General features: G+C 33.4%; 1 protein-coding gene across 4 annotated transcripts in view; it reads left to right on the top strand.

Annotated features, from left to right (window-relative positions):
• Positions 1-15,452, top strand: part of LOC126733496 (ephrin-A4) — a 935,043-nt gene that overhangs the window by 321,088 nt on the left and 598,503 nt on the right. For all 4 annotated transcript variants that reach the window (XM_050436816.1, XM_050436814.1, XM_050436815.1 and 1 more), the window contains one exon: positions 6,789-6,854. The gene's annotated coding sequence lies outside the window, so the exon portion shown is untranslated. The remainder of the gene's footprint in view (positions 1-6,788; positions 6,855-15,452) is intronic.

Here is a 15,452-nt window from a genome sequence, read left to right as displayed (position 1 = left end):
AAAGGTATATGGAAAGTTTGTATAGAACCAACTAATGGACTAACTTATAGAGAATATTTAAGCTTTTCTGCTTTCTTGTAGCTGATAAGGTCTCAAGATCAAGTATTGAGCAGAAAGTCATATAATGAAATGGTTGATCAACTCTTTCCAGTCCATGCATATGAAATGTATGGTTTGGGCATCAGGCAAAAAAGACTACTCCAAGATAGATACTCCATGTCATTTCTGATAAAGGCAAATTACATAGTTTTAATGAGGGTACTGTGATTAAAATGTCTGGTACTACATTTAATAAACGTAACAACTTTAAAGATTTATAAATAATGTGATTTATATATGCATATATTGAAGTCTAGGTTGGAATCAAGCAGTTGTCTGTTGCACATACTCGAAAGAAGCATTATTTATAATAATAGGATAAATAAATTTACATGATTATTTTACTTTAGAAAATTTGATGACTGTGCATTTGGAGATGTTGAGATCCGTGCCATTAGCGTGTCACTAAAGTGCCCATCCTGAAGTCCATGGCACTTCAGAGCATGCCACTCTCCTAAATAACTTAAGGTCGTCACCAAACAGGAAAAAATGGCTATGGTCCAAACAAATTTGATGCCATTGATGAAAAAGTTGAACAGCAGAGGAATCAGGTGAGACCCCTGTGACATCCCTGAGTAAACTGTTAATAGCGAAGATGTAAAATTGTTAACCGATACAATTTAAATTTTACTAATAAGGCAGCTCCTCAAGCAGACCAGAAGAGAACTGGATATGTCATGACCAAGAAGTTGACTGAGCAAGATGTCGTGATTCGCCCTGTCAAATGCCTTGGAGAAGTCGGTGTAAATGAAATGAATCTCCTTATCGGCCTCTAAGGATTCTGTCAGTATGTCAACATACATAAGCAAGTTTAGTTCTGCTGATGCATTCTGGTTAAAACCAAATTGTTGCTGAATAATTTCAGAGCCCAAATAGGAAGTAATCAACATTGTAACTAAATTTCCAAAAACTTAAGAGAAGATGTAAAATACATATTGGGCGATAACCGTCACATATGAGGTATCACCAGACTTATGGGTATGGAGATATAAGTTCTAGATAGGATAAAGCAGACTTGAGATTAAAGTAAAAAAAACTGCTTGTTGCGAGAATTGAAATAATTTGTAAATGGTACGTTCATTATTTGACTGATGTACACATAGCCAAAATAATCAGCCAAAGGTTAAGCAGATTGCGATCTCATTACAGCCTTTCTGTTACTAGGAAAAAATTTAGTTCATTCAATCAGAATTCCTAGGAATTTTGATAAAATGCTTCCTCAGTGCCTCTAATATAGTCTCCATAACAAAGCCTAGTAAAAATTTTACATTGTGTGCACAAATGGCAAATATGTTGGTAATCGAGGGAAAGTCCAGTTTCTTTTCAGTATTTTTGGTGAGCAGCCTTTTTCTGAATAATTGTGATTTAAAATCCTATAAAAACCATCTGGGGAATTTCAAACAAGCAATCTTTTTAAATGGAACAAACATATTCAAAATATCATAAAAAATATTTAACATATCCTCAATAGTTTTGTTGGATAAGAGGTTGTTCGATGGATAAGAGGTTGTTATGAAATTAGTTATAAAACACTTACAGGAATAATGTTTAATAATAAGTAATTTAACAATGTTTAAATAACCCTAACTTGGCAACGCAGCACTCAAATTTAAAAAATAAGGTGCCAAAATGTAGAGAATAAAAAGTTCTTTCAAATGAGGTATCACTCAACCCCTATTGCCATTTAAGATTTTTGAGAGGGAGGTTCTGGGGGGTAGGGGGTTGAAAGAGGCGAAGTGATTTCTGCATAAAAATTGTTCCCCCTCGATAATAAAATCGACGTGTCCTAGCGATTTTATAAAAACCTAACCCGTTTCGAGATAATAGGGGTGGGAAGTTTTCAAATTGACACCCTGTATATATGACATATATCGCACATTCCAGGAACAGAGAACCTTTCCTTTTCCGAAAAAATAGTGGTTTACCTTTGTCAAAACCTCTTGAACAGTAATCGTGAAGTGATTGTCGATAATTGGTACACATCAGTTGGCCTTTGTGAGTTTTTATTGACAAAAAACACTTTTCTTACCGGCACAATTCGATCGAATAGGGGTGTTCCAAAAGAATTGACATTGGTTCCTTTAGAGAGGCAACAATCATGTTTTGTTCGCAAGGATATGCTTCTTCTAGTTCGCTACAAGGACAAGAAAGACGTTTATCTACTTACCAGTAAACATACTGCAGGATTTTGTGAAAAAGAACGATATGTTGTGGGAGGAAATGTTATCTATTACAACAAACTGAAACATACTGAATTTTATAATCAGAATATGGGATCAGTTGACGCGATAGACCAATATATTGAACCATACAGTCCTTTGCGGAAATCCTACACATGGTTTACCAAAATAGGTTTACACCTTCTACATCTAATGTTATTGAACTCTAGAGTATTTTACAGCCAAGCACATCAAAACAAAGTTTCAATGTATAAATATACAAAACTTTGCTGCCGGGGTATACTTTTGAAATATAGCAAAGGTTATAAAGAAATGGATGATAAAAAAATCAACCTACCACTTCATCCAAGAAACCGTTGCATGCCATGGCTGATTTTCCAGGAGAAGTTGGGAAGAAGAGAGCTCTACGAAAAGTTTGCGTAATTTGTAAAAGACGTGGAGTGCGGAAACTAACGAGAAAATGTTGCATTGCTTGCCCGGAGAAACCTGGACTTTGCTCATCAGAACATTTTGAAAGTTTTCATAAATAAAAAAATTAAGTTCTTTTTTTGCTTTGTACTAAATGTAAGATTAAATAAATTTTGTACTTTCTCTTTGTATGTTTTATTTTATAACATTTGCCATGACTTTATAAATAAAACAATAGATATCGTCAAATTTTATTAGTATCCCAATGTGGATAATTTGATATACTTAGAAACGATATCCAAGTGTGGATATACTGGTACATCCATATATCCTTATGTGGATATTCTGGTAGACACCACAAATTGTTATAGAAATTAAAATTGTTTTAAACACATTTTCTGGCATTCTTAGATAAATTACTCTTCTATTCTACATCGAAACTTTAATAAAATTTATTTTTTAATAATTTTTTCCTGGTGTATAACTACCTACTTCGAAAAATGGCCTGGAGCGGAAGGGGTTAAGTTTCAATATTAAAAAAGAACTATTTTATAACTATTTTTAATAACTTTAAGGGCTACAATAACTTTAAGCGTTATGAAATAACTGGAACTGCTTTTCTCCTTAAAGACACTGAGTCTGTCTTTGACATGGCTCTCTTTAAAGTGAATTATCTTAGACAATAATTGTCGTAGTACCACAAAATTTGGTACTAAAACACTGAGAAAATGCTACTTATAAAATTTCGTAACAGCTACACTGGAAAGAACTTTTCTCTTTAAAGACAGTGAGTGTTTTTTTAATATGGCTTCCTTTGAACCGAAATATCTTAGTTAATCTTAAAAATCATACATTTGCTATCAAAATTTCAGAGTAATTACTAATCTAAATCTTAAGACATCCGCTCCGGAACCTCCAATGAAACGGCTTATATAGACACCACCAGTATTAGGTTTTGCACTAGTTTTAAAATCGATTCCCTTATCCCTATGGATACGGGAAAAGTCATCCCCCGGGGAGCCCTTATAGGGGACATTCGATAATACCAAGTCGTCGGAATTATTATAGTCGCAATAATTAAATCGCTTTGGCGAGCCGGAAATTGAGACGCTACGGCCGGAAGGTGCGTGAATTTTTGGGTTTTTTTTCCTTAAGGGATGAAATTTTCGAGAAGCTTCCTGCTGAATTCTTAAATTGGCTCAGAACGCTTTTTGGAGTCAACTCATTATGTTTATTAAAACTTATGCATCTTAACTTAATTTGTTTTAAAAATGGAGGGCCATAGCTCTCGTCTCTTATTACATCTCTCCTAATGCCAAATTGAATTTGTAAGTTTAGTATTTTCTACTTAAGAGGGAAACTTGATTAAGTTCATCTTAAAAAAAAATCAATTATTAATGATTGACTTTGTTAAGCTCTAGATTGAGTTTTAGTGCAATTTAATAAAAAATCAGAATGTTCCATTATGAGACAACCTTTTTTACCTATTCAGAAATAGTTTTCTTTATATTTCTAAAATTTTCTGGAATTTAGAGAGTTTCGATTGAGGACTCTCATTTCATCAAATATCTTGAATTTCATGGATTGTATGGAAAACAGTGTAGAAATTTAATTTGTAAATAAAAGTTTACTATAAAAATAAATCCATTATTTTTTTTCATAGGATCAACGGTTTTCAAATTAGATTTAAAAATTAGACTTGGCACTCTGGAGGGGTAAGGTTTTCTTGAATCTACAACATCTAAGGTGAGTGCAACACTTAATCGTTATACCATGTAGAACCGCGTAACTGATTCTGCTTTTGATTCGAAGGACCACAACCATCGGTTGAATTTTATCCCAGGAAAGGCAAAAGTTACATTAAAACACCTACTTAAAGGACCTACTAAATACCACAAAACACAAATATACAGGGTGTCCTATTTCCTATGTGTGACTATTGCTATTTCTGCAACTATACAGGGTGCCTCCGATTAAGTCGGCACTATTGGTATCTTTGTTAATATTTAAGATACAGGGACTAGTAGGATTTTTTCTGTTGATTAAAATGATGAAAACAGAAAAAAAATTGAACATCGCGTTTTCGAGAAAATGTGAAAAATGTACTTTTGTTAAATGGAATCCCCTGTGTATTTTTACATAAATCAAAAGATAATGATTTTCTTAATAAAAAAGTTTATTTACACTAATAGCCTAAACCTAAAAATAACAAAGTTATAGCGATATTAATAATTTTGTCAAATTTAGGCAAGTTGGCTTTGAAATAAATAACATCAAGTAAAACTACTAATTATTTATTATTAAATTTATTATTTATTATTAAAACCAAATTATGCTACGCAAACCGGACTACACACACATTTTTATGGTCCTTCGAGCCGGATATTCTTTCAAAGATGAATTTTTAATTTTTGGCAAAAATTTGCGCTGTCCTGCGCTGGACAAAATTTACATATTCCGCACGCTTTAATTTTTGTTTCTTTATCATTTAGTTCAGGCACATCGTCGTCATTATTAACATAAATTGGATATTCCAATTTAAACGCGCGTGTCACATTCTTAGTTTGTTTATGATTTAAACCATTATTTAAATCAGCAAGACTAAATTTTGAAAATAAATTCAGATTAGAGCAGTGTTCAATTTCTATTATTCATATATTCGTCTCAAACTCTAATGCAGCCTGCAATAATGAATATCAAGAATATCTAAGGTTAGATGTCCCAATTTTTGATGAGAGCTTACTTAAATAGGTATCCTTTTATGATATACAGTGCATCGCAAAAGTTATGTCTAAATTCATTTAAAATTCAGGGGTGTGTTCGGAAAAAAAAACGCTCGGACCCGTCGATTTTTATTTCAAGTTGCGCATTTTTGTTACCCACCGCGCTGCCGGAGCCGGAGTGTATAAATATATAAAAAGTAAAATGGTAGATCAAATTTTGCTTTACAAAAAAGAAATTATGAATTTTTTTCGTACGGTATACGGTTTTGAAATTTTAAATTTTGAAAAATTGGACTGGGCACTCTATGACTTTGGTCTCAGCAACACATTTGGTCAAGTATCGTCGTTTTCATTACTTTTATTTATAAGAAAAATTTGTAGATAAAAATGTGTTGTACGAAAATTATTTAATAAATTTTTTTGTACTTACTACGGTTTGCGAGATATTTTGAAAAATTAAATTTGGTATTCAATCACTTTATTCTCAAGGATACATTTTGTCAAGTTACTAAATTTTCGTAAAATTTATGAAAAAATATATTGTAAGCGAAGTCGTAGCTGATCCTTTTTTTAGAAATTAATTACATATAAAATTTTTCGTAGGGTCTACGGTTTTCGAGATATTTTGAAAAATTAGACTTCGCACTATGACACTATTGATTTCAGAGACACATTTTGTCAAGTATTTTCATTAATTTTATAAAGAAATATATAGTGAGTGAACTTGTAGATCACATTTTGCTCTACAAAAACTAATTCATATATGTTTTTTCGTAGGATTAACGGTTTTCGAGATATTTTGAATAATTACATTAGGTACTCAATACAAATGTACTCGTGGGGACATATTTTCTCAAGTATCTTGATTTTGGTTAATTTTATGAAAAAATATGTAGGAAGTAAAATTGTAGATCAAAGTTTGTTCTACAAAAAATTATTTGTAAATTTCTTCGTAGGAACAACGGTTTCCGAGATATTAGAAAAAACTAGACTTGTCACCCAATGACTTTTTGTCTTAGACACAGATTTTGTGAAATATCTCGATTTTTATAAATTTTATAAAATAACTTGTAGTTCTACAAATATATTTTATTACATATATTTCGTAGGGTTAACGGTTTTTCAGACATAAATAATTAGACTTGGCACCATGACTTTGATTTCAAAGACACATTTTGTCAGATTTCAGACTCGCATTATGAATTTGATCTCAGGGACACATTCTGTCAAGTATCTTGATTTTCGTAAATTTTATGCAAAATGCGTAGGAAGTAAAATTGTAGACTAAAGCTTGGCAACAAAACTAAATTCATAAGTCTTTTTTTTAATTAGACTTGTCATTTATGATAACACGAAATACATGCAATTTATTTTACAGGTGAACTTCTACAACCTCTGGATATAACCCTATGGATTTTGGACCCCCTATGCAAACAATTTCAAGGTAAAAACCCACCTTTTGTGTAAATTTTAATTTGAAAAAAATCCTACCCTCTCACCCTTTTCACCAGTTTACCCCCCAATATCAAACAATGTACCATTATCATCGCACCGCGGCCAGTTAAAATTAATTACAATATCCATTTTGGCGCATAATTTTGTCAATTTTTCAAACTCGACCCTCGACTTGTGACAAGAAGACCCCCATAAAGGGGCAAGGGGAAGGGGGCGGACGCCTCGATGACACCCCCACAATGTGTCATTTATTAATTAAAAGGTGTAGAAAGCAATTAAAAATGAGTGGCAGAATGAGTTTGATGAGGGTTGGATTGACGAAAAATGTGTACAATTTTTTTCTGTAAATTAATTAATGTAATTATATTTTTAAGTGTATAATATGATGTATGTGTTTTGGAGGCGCAGAAGGTCAAATAGGACTCCTTGTCTAGATGATCTGAAATCTATCCAATAAATGGGTCTTTTCTTATACTTTCGCAGTATGCACCCAGTGCATTGTGTTGGTTGATATCTACTGTACTACACTATTTACAGAAATTTGGATATGGATACACTTTTCATGTCAGGGTGACTTATATACGAGGTGTGATAAAAAAATAAGGTAATTTTTTTTTCTAAAAAATATTTATTTTGTCCCCTTCAAAGTTATTCCTCTGGGATATAATAAACTTGTGCCAACGATTTTGCCAATCCTCAAAGCATTTAAAAAATCATTTTTTGTGATCTTGTTCAGCTTCTTCAATGCCGTCTTTATCTCCTCAATCATTGTAAAACGCCATCCTTTCATGGGCCTCCTCTGTTTCGGGAACAAAAAGAAGTCACAGGGAGCCAGGTCTGGAGAATACGGTGCCTGCGGCATGATTAGTATGTTGGTTTTACCGAAAAATCGCGCACAAGCAACGATGTGTGAGCAGGACCGTTATTGATGAGTCTTAGATTCGACGTCATAACCGTGTACCCATGTGTCATCACCTGTTGACTCTTTTGATTTAGTCTGGATCGTCGTTGACGTCTTTCAATAACTCTTGAGCGATGCTCATGCGACGGTTCATTTGGTCGAAACTGAGGAATTTCGGAACAAATTTCACGTCTGACACACGTCTCATGCCAAAAACACCCGTTATTATTGCTTGGCATGAACCAAATGAAATGCCAATATCATCAGCAATTTCTCTTTAAGGGTATTTCGATGATTCCCCAACATATTACGACGATTTTCTTCACTTCTTCAACGTTATTGTTATGCTGGGGCGTCCAGAGCGAGGTTCGTTAGTGGTGTCTTCTCTGTCTTCTTGGAAGTGTTTATATCACTTGTAAACATTTTTTTGGCTTAAAGTAGACCCACCGTATACCACTTTTAATATTTGAAGCGTGTTGAAGCACTTGATTCCATTTTACTATGAAAGCACTTGATTCCATTTACCTAATGAAATTTCGTACATATGCTCGAGACAAGTGTACCAGGATAATCAAATAAAATAATTCAAGATCTGAAGGATGAACAGATGTAGCACGCTAAATTTGAAAATTTACCTTACTTTTTGATTACACCTCGTACATACATACAATACTGGATCGAGAAGGTAAGGATAAGGTATGTTGGCTGCAGTTTGAATCCTTGTCCATAACTCTTCTTCTGTATTTATTGCTCTAGACACCATCATTTTTAAAGACCCCTACAAAAAATAATCTAATGGAGTCAACTCCGGTGGTGGCCAGTTTACAGGAGCGTCATTTCCTTTTCCAATTCATCATTTGGATATTGTTGATGCTAATAGTTCCGAACATTTAAAGTGAAATGCGGTGGAGCACCATCTTGCATGAACAACATATCTTGCCCAAGTTGTAATAGCAATCCTAATGAATCTAGAAACGTATTTTGTAAATGTTGTAAAAAAAGAATCTGTAAACAAAATGTGCTTAGCAAAATTTAAATTTTGTTATCTGTTTTCTTTAACAAATTGACAAAAACCCAAGCGATGTTCAAAATCCGTAGGCAAAAGGTCTTGCACCTTTTGGATTTGGTATGGATAAAGCTACCGTTCTTTCAACGTTCTTTGAACCACATCCTTAGACGCTCGTACTTCTAAACCTGAGCGTGTGGTGCTTAATGTACGATCTTCACCGATTCTTTTAAAAATTTGTTTCTCCAACTGAGGAGTACTTATATTACGGTGAAATATACGTCTGAAATATATTTTCAGCAAGACCGCACTCCTCCTCACTATGTTCTTCCCGTTCGGCAATGGCTAGACGACGAGTTTCCAGATAAATGGATAGGGCGAAGAGGTCCTATAGAATGGCCTGCTAGATATCCTGATATAACACCGTTAGACTTTTTTCTATGGGGTCATTTGAAATCTATTGTGTTAACGCCTCAACCTGAAAGTTTGGATGAAGTTCGTCAACGCATCATCGACAGCTGCCATGATATCCCACAATATGTTTTTGAAAATGTACGGCAGGAATTTGAACATCGCCTATATCATTGTTTGGTCAAAAACGGGCAACATTTTGAACACTTATTGAAATAAAAACTGACATTTCCATGTTTTTGTTTTCTATCTGAACAAATTAAGATAAACAAAGATTTGTCTAATTTTCTTGAAAACGAATCAACCGATTTAAAAAATTTAAAAAAATCAAACGTCAAAATAAAAGACTTCGAAAGACCTTTTAAAGAAGCTATTACAAGGAACTTGAGTGAAATATTAGGTTTTTTACATAGAAGTGTCCAGAGAAAAATTAAATGTATGATCTGGAATTTTCGGCAACCGCGTTATTGGGCCATATTTTTTATCTGAAAGCTTAACAGGGAAAATATACCTTGAGTTACTGGAAACTACTATTGAGCTAGCTTTAGTTACTGCCATTAAGGAAAATGAGTGCAGAATATTTAATTTTTCAGCAAGACATTATGCGTTTCCTGTAAGGCTATTTTGTTGATGAAAATTTTCATGGAAAATGGATTGGACGAAGAGGTCCAACTGAATGGCCTGCCAGAGTTCCTGATTTGTCACCCCTTGGCTTTTTTTTTGTGGGGTCATTTGAATCTATGCTATACAGCCCAATTCTTTGGAAGATTTGAAACAACGAATAGTGCACGAGTGCCACCAACTTACACCTGAAATGTTACATAATGTGCACGAGCATTTCGAACAGTATCTCTACTTTTGTATGGAAGTTTGAGGAGGGCATTAATTGATTGAAAATAAATTAAATATAAATATGATTACATTTCAATTTTTAAGTGTCCGGCAATCTTTTTATTTAGTCATTCACTGAAAGAAAATGAAATAGAAAATTTTTCTTCCTATTCTATATGTCATTATTTAGTAACGCAGTGATAATGTGAAATCACTATTTTTAAATACATAAAACAAAATCAGGATTCAAAATATTTAAAACTTTTACACTTAACACAAATCAAGTAATTTTAAAATATATATAAATCATAAATATCAAACTATGAATAATGTAAACAGGCACTTAAAATCACTCTACTTAAAAAAAAAAAGGGCTTAGATTTATCACATATTTCGCTCTAACATTCTGCAATGTTCTTTCAAATCACTTAAGGAAGATTAAAAACGTTAAGATTTTTGACAGAAGATGCAGACAAATTTTTGTAATATAGACAAAATTATATTTTCATTAGAATTAATAGGAGTGCTATATATTAGTTATTTTCTTATTATTATTATTTGTTAATTATTAGTCTTTGAGAATGTTCTATGCATCCATAATTGGATTTAACATTATGTTATCGGCTTATTGGTGGTATTTGGAATTTTGCTTGTCGTTTAGTTTTTACTGAGTATAAATTGTAGTTTTTATTTATTTTCACTTGTACAAACAGTTGTTTCATCTAAAAATATGTTGTAATAGTTAGTATGACATTTTGCACAATATGTTTTACCCAATGGAATGTTGTTAATAAAAAATTAATAAATTGGCTGAAATAAAGTGAGTGGTTTTCTAATGAATTTTCTTTTACTTTTTATGCAGATGTTTTACATGCAGGTAGTTGAGTGTAGTGATAGGCAGAGGTAAAATCCAAAATTGATTGGTGGACTTGAGTGTGTATTAATTTGTTATAAATTGTTCATATCTTTAATTTAATATTGTTGTGCTTAATTAGGTTAGATGGAATAATAAATAGGCTGCTACTTCTTGTGCTGAATCTCGCCTTAAAATTAATGAATAAAAATGTAAAATGTGATGTATGAAATAAAAGACTTTTATTATTATTTAAAAAAAAACCCTTTTGCCACATTAACTGCACAAAATCTTCCCCAATCACCAAAAGCTACTTAAATGTTTTTTCGGTGTATAACCAAGAGGCTTTATTAAGATACCCTTAACTAATCCCTATGTAACACCCATTACAAGGGCAACTGAACACACCAGGAATATACCCATCTTGCAATTTGTTTAATACCGTACTGTACCATATGACGTCCCTATTATATGGATTATTATTAAGATTATGTGGCATATTTAATCCTCAAGTTCGGCTCCCCCCCACCCTTGGCTCGAAGGGCTTTTCAAAAGCTCCTCAATCACTTTCTGGTTTGACAAGATGATTAATTTCACTTGAATGGCCGAGGGTCTGATGGAGAAAAATTCGTAGTTTTTTTTTCGTGGTTTTAGAAGTTTCATCGGGGTCATTGAATGGATAATGACAGGTTTTTTTCGGACTGCACTTTGCAAAAGAAACGTTCTTTTATCTGATGTAAAAATCGGTTTTCTATCTTGTATGGGAGCTTCGGAAATGCTGAGTATGGTCGTCATTATTTAGTTTATTTTTTTAAGTTGGTTATAATTTAACATTAAAAAATCACTAATTTATAGTGAGTAGAAGGAGCTTTAGCATCTCATAAGAATTAACAAAAGTCTACTAGGAAAAGCGGGAGGGAGCCAAAAATGAAGTTTATCGCTGAGTTAGTTGGAAAAAGTTTAATTTCAAAACTTTGCAGCTCATTGAGTACTTCACTGTCTTGTCAAGAATAATTAAATTTTACCCCACATTTCGCAAAAATCTAGCAAACAAAACTTTTTTTGGAAATATTTTTCGTTCTACACTAAAAAAATATTAACGAAAAAATCGTCTATTTTGACCTACCCAACCATTTTTAAAGTGAATTCTATTATTAGGGCGCCTTATACCCTTCTCCGATCCTTATCAATGTAATTTCCTGTGGGTGTTAAAAAATTCAATTATACAAGATTTATGATCAGCCACTCATGAAAAACTCAAATTTATCATTGCGGAATCGTATAAAATAGTATTAAATGCAACCTTAGTGCACACGGAAAAAAATATTTATTCATTTAAATCGATTAATTTATATCCTCCTGGGACCTAGCGTCCATTTAAATGGACATGCCAGTTTTATGTTTCCAGTTTCGTTAATTTATTATTTAAGCAGCTAATGGCGCGTCCACATTATGCCGAAAGAGGGCGATCGGCCTGCGCTCAGCACGTTCGGTTCGGCATAATCGAGTCGGCATTGCGTCTATATTGCTTTGTAGTGTGGACGTCCCGATCGGTGCCGGCTACCGAATCATCATTAGTGTACTGCGTTTGGAACGTAGTAGTGTCGCTTTCCCATCTGCGTATGTTAAAAGTGTTTTAAAATCATGAGTGATGACGATGACGTTGTTTTAGCTGCTGCTGCAGCAATCATAATTGGAGTAGTCGCTAGTGGTCGTTGCTTTCGCCCTCGGAGATTTTGGATTCGCCCCAGTATCCTCAATGGTAGAAAGAAGTATAGAGCTATAGTGCATTTATGAAAGATTTACTACGTGATGAGGTAGATGAGTTAAATTTTGGGTACAGAAACGACGTGGGGTTCAGCAACTTTTTCAGAATGAAAATTTCTGATTTTGAGGTTTTATTGAATATGATTGGACCAAAAATCTCTAAAAAAACTACATCCTTCAGGGAAGCTATTCCTGCAAGTGAACGCCTTGCAGCCACACTGCGTTTCATTGCGACTGGAGATTCGTACCATTCATTGATGTACACTATGAAGATATCCAAGCAAGCTATTTCTCGTTTCGTGCCAGAAGTTTGTGACGCCCTTGTCGAAGCTCTTCAAAATTACGTCAAGGTAAGAAAAGTAAAAAAATATTAAAAAAAAACTTTTAATTTATTTATGACAGTGGGGAAAAAGGCATGAAAATAAGACTACATTATGTATTATTAAACAAACACTGTCCGGCATCAGACCTTTAAATCTAAAAACAAGGTGGTTAAAGATTTCTTCTTTTAAAATTGTCTTAGGAAACCATACGTGTTAGTAGAAAAAGAGTACTGAAAAATAGTTTTTCAAATTCAAAAAGAAAAGTAAATAATTCAAAATTAGAAAAAGAAAAATGATGTTTGAAAAGATAATCCAAAATGGTAGAGATCTTCATGTGCCAGAAAGAAGCGTTAAGTGTGTAGAGTCATCCTCATGGCTGGATCATATTTAAAAAAACTACAGTTTAAAAAAAAAACTGTACAGCAACCCGTTAACGTCCACAGGACACATTTTTTAAGTTTCAGTTTGAATTGATACCTCGCAATGAATTCGAACAAAAATAATTTAAAACTAATTGTACCCTATGTCTTCAAGGGTGCTCTTTCGAATGATGATGGCTAGAAGTCAAAAAAAATTTTGTAACCTCTAAAAAATTAAAATAAAAAAAAAATTTCGTAACTGATTTTTTTTAGCCTATACATTTTTTTATCATCTAAAACCGATTGAAAAGGTGTCCTTGATGTCTGAGCTAAAAGAAACCACTGTTACATTTATTTAAATAATTTTTTTATTTTTTATCCAAGCCAAATGGCGATTTTTAATTTTTGGAAAATTCAAAAATTTTAAATTTCAAAAATGTTGACAAAAAGTTTTGAAAAAATTGAAGAGTATTCCTTGAATAATTCCAAGACTTTTTTGTTCTAATACATTTTTAATTAAAGTCTATAGTTTTGAAGAAAAAATTCGTGAATAAAACATTTTTTTCGTTTCAGCTGTTTATATTGATATCACACGGCTATCTTAGGTTGATTAGTAGCTCAACGGACAAACTTGAATTTTCAAATCGACAAATTTAAAAATAAAAATATGAACTTACCTCAACATTATCTACTGTTTTTCGTGGTTTATTCTTGTCGGTTAAGAACAACATAGCTTGGTACGCAAACCATTTGCTGACGTACGCTTCTTCAGTACCACTTCCAGTTTTTTTGCTTTCGAGTTCTTTTTTTCTTTCCCTTGAAAAATGGCTTTGTAAATTTTTGATTTTTCGCTCCAGCTCCTGCTTCTCTATACATGCAATTTCCGTGAGAGCGTCATGTCTTCGGTTTTTATTTTTGTAATCGGAATTTGAACTGTTCCATAATGAAGAACGAACACGATACATATCAATAAAGGCCAACGTTTCTTCGTCAGTCCACGTCATAATTCTAAACTAAAAGCAAAAACTCCGAACTTAATGCAAAAAATAACGCACTGTCACCAACTCTAAACATTTAAAAAAACAAATAAAATAAATTTGCACGCATGCGACCTTCCTTCGACTGAGACTAAAGCCGCCCGGCATGGACACACTTGTGGATTTTGATTTTATTTGGTTCGGTTTTCTTTGAAGGAGACCGACTTTAGTCGGGTTGAATTCGGCATGATTCGGGCCGGCTTTCGGCAAGTCGGCAAGGCCGACCGGTACGTCTACACTAATTCGGTTTTGTCGATCGGCATAAGCCGAATGATGCCGATTGGCATAGTGTGGACGCGCCTTTAGACCTCGCATCCACTACGTTGGACACTTCGGTGCTGCCGCCCAGTCCGATTCGGCTGATGATGGCGGCTGCACGTGGTTCTTGTTATGATGGTATGTAGCCTATTTTTTAACGTTTTGTAATGATTTTTGTGAAAGTTTTTATTTGCAAATGTTTAATAGACAAATTTAAATAACATTACAATAATAAAAAAAATTAAATAAGTTTTGTATTACCCTAAGTGATTCGCGTCCATTTAAATGGACATTGGGTCTATCTCATGTACATTTTAAATTAATTCATAAAATTTATTTTAGGAATTTTTGGCAATCAAAGAGTGCTTCGGCCAGGGGAAGATGAAGAAAAATTGGAGCAAATACTAAGAATCATTGAAAATGATGACTCCGACATTGAAATGTCTGATGATGAAGAAGAAATTTAAACTATGGATAATTTAATGGGGAGAGAAGAAGAAATAATTAATGAAGAACTAGTAAGCAGCAGTGAGGAGGAAGAAGAAGAAGATAGAATTCCTCTTAGTGTCCTGAGAGAAAAAATGGCGAAGCAATCTGTGGATCCTTTAAAGGGCGAAAGTCTTGGAGAAGAGATGATACTTTTGCACCTCCAAATTTTGAAGGCCCCTCTAGTGAATGCAGCGCAGAGCTCCGGTATGATTGGACTGCAAAATCGTATTTAGCCATGTACTTTGAAGATGAGTTATTCCAAAAAGTGTGTGATTGCACAAATGCAAGGTACGTTGAACTTAAAGGAGTATCTCCTAAATTGACTCTTAATGAAATTAAACATTTTTTTGGA

Source organism: Anthonomus grandis, chromosome 2, assembly GCF_022605725.1.
Source record: "Anthonomus grandis grandis chromosome 2, icAntGran1.3, whole genome shotgun sequence".
Taxonomy (NCBI): domain Eukaryota; kingdom Metazoa; phylum Arthropoda; class Insecta; order Coleoptera; family Curculionidae; genus Anthonomus; species Anthonomus grandis.
This window is presented reverse-complemented; position numbering and strand designations above follow the sequence as displayed.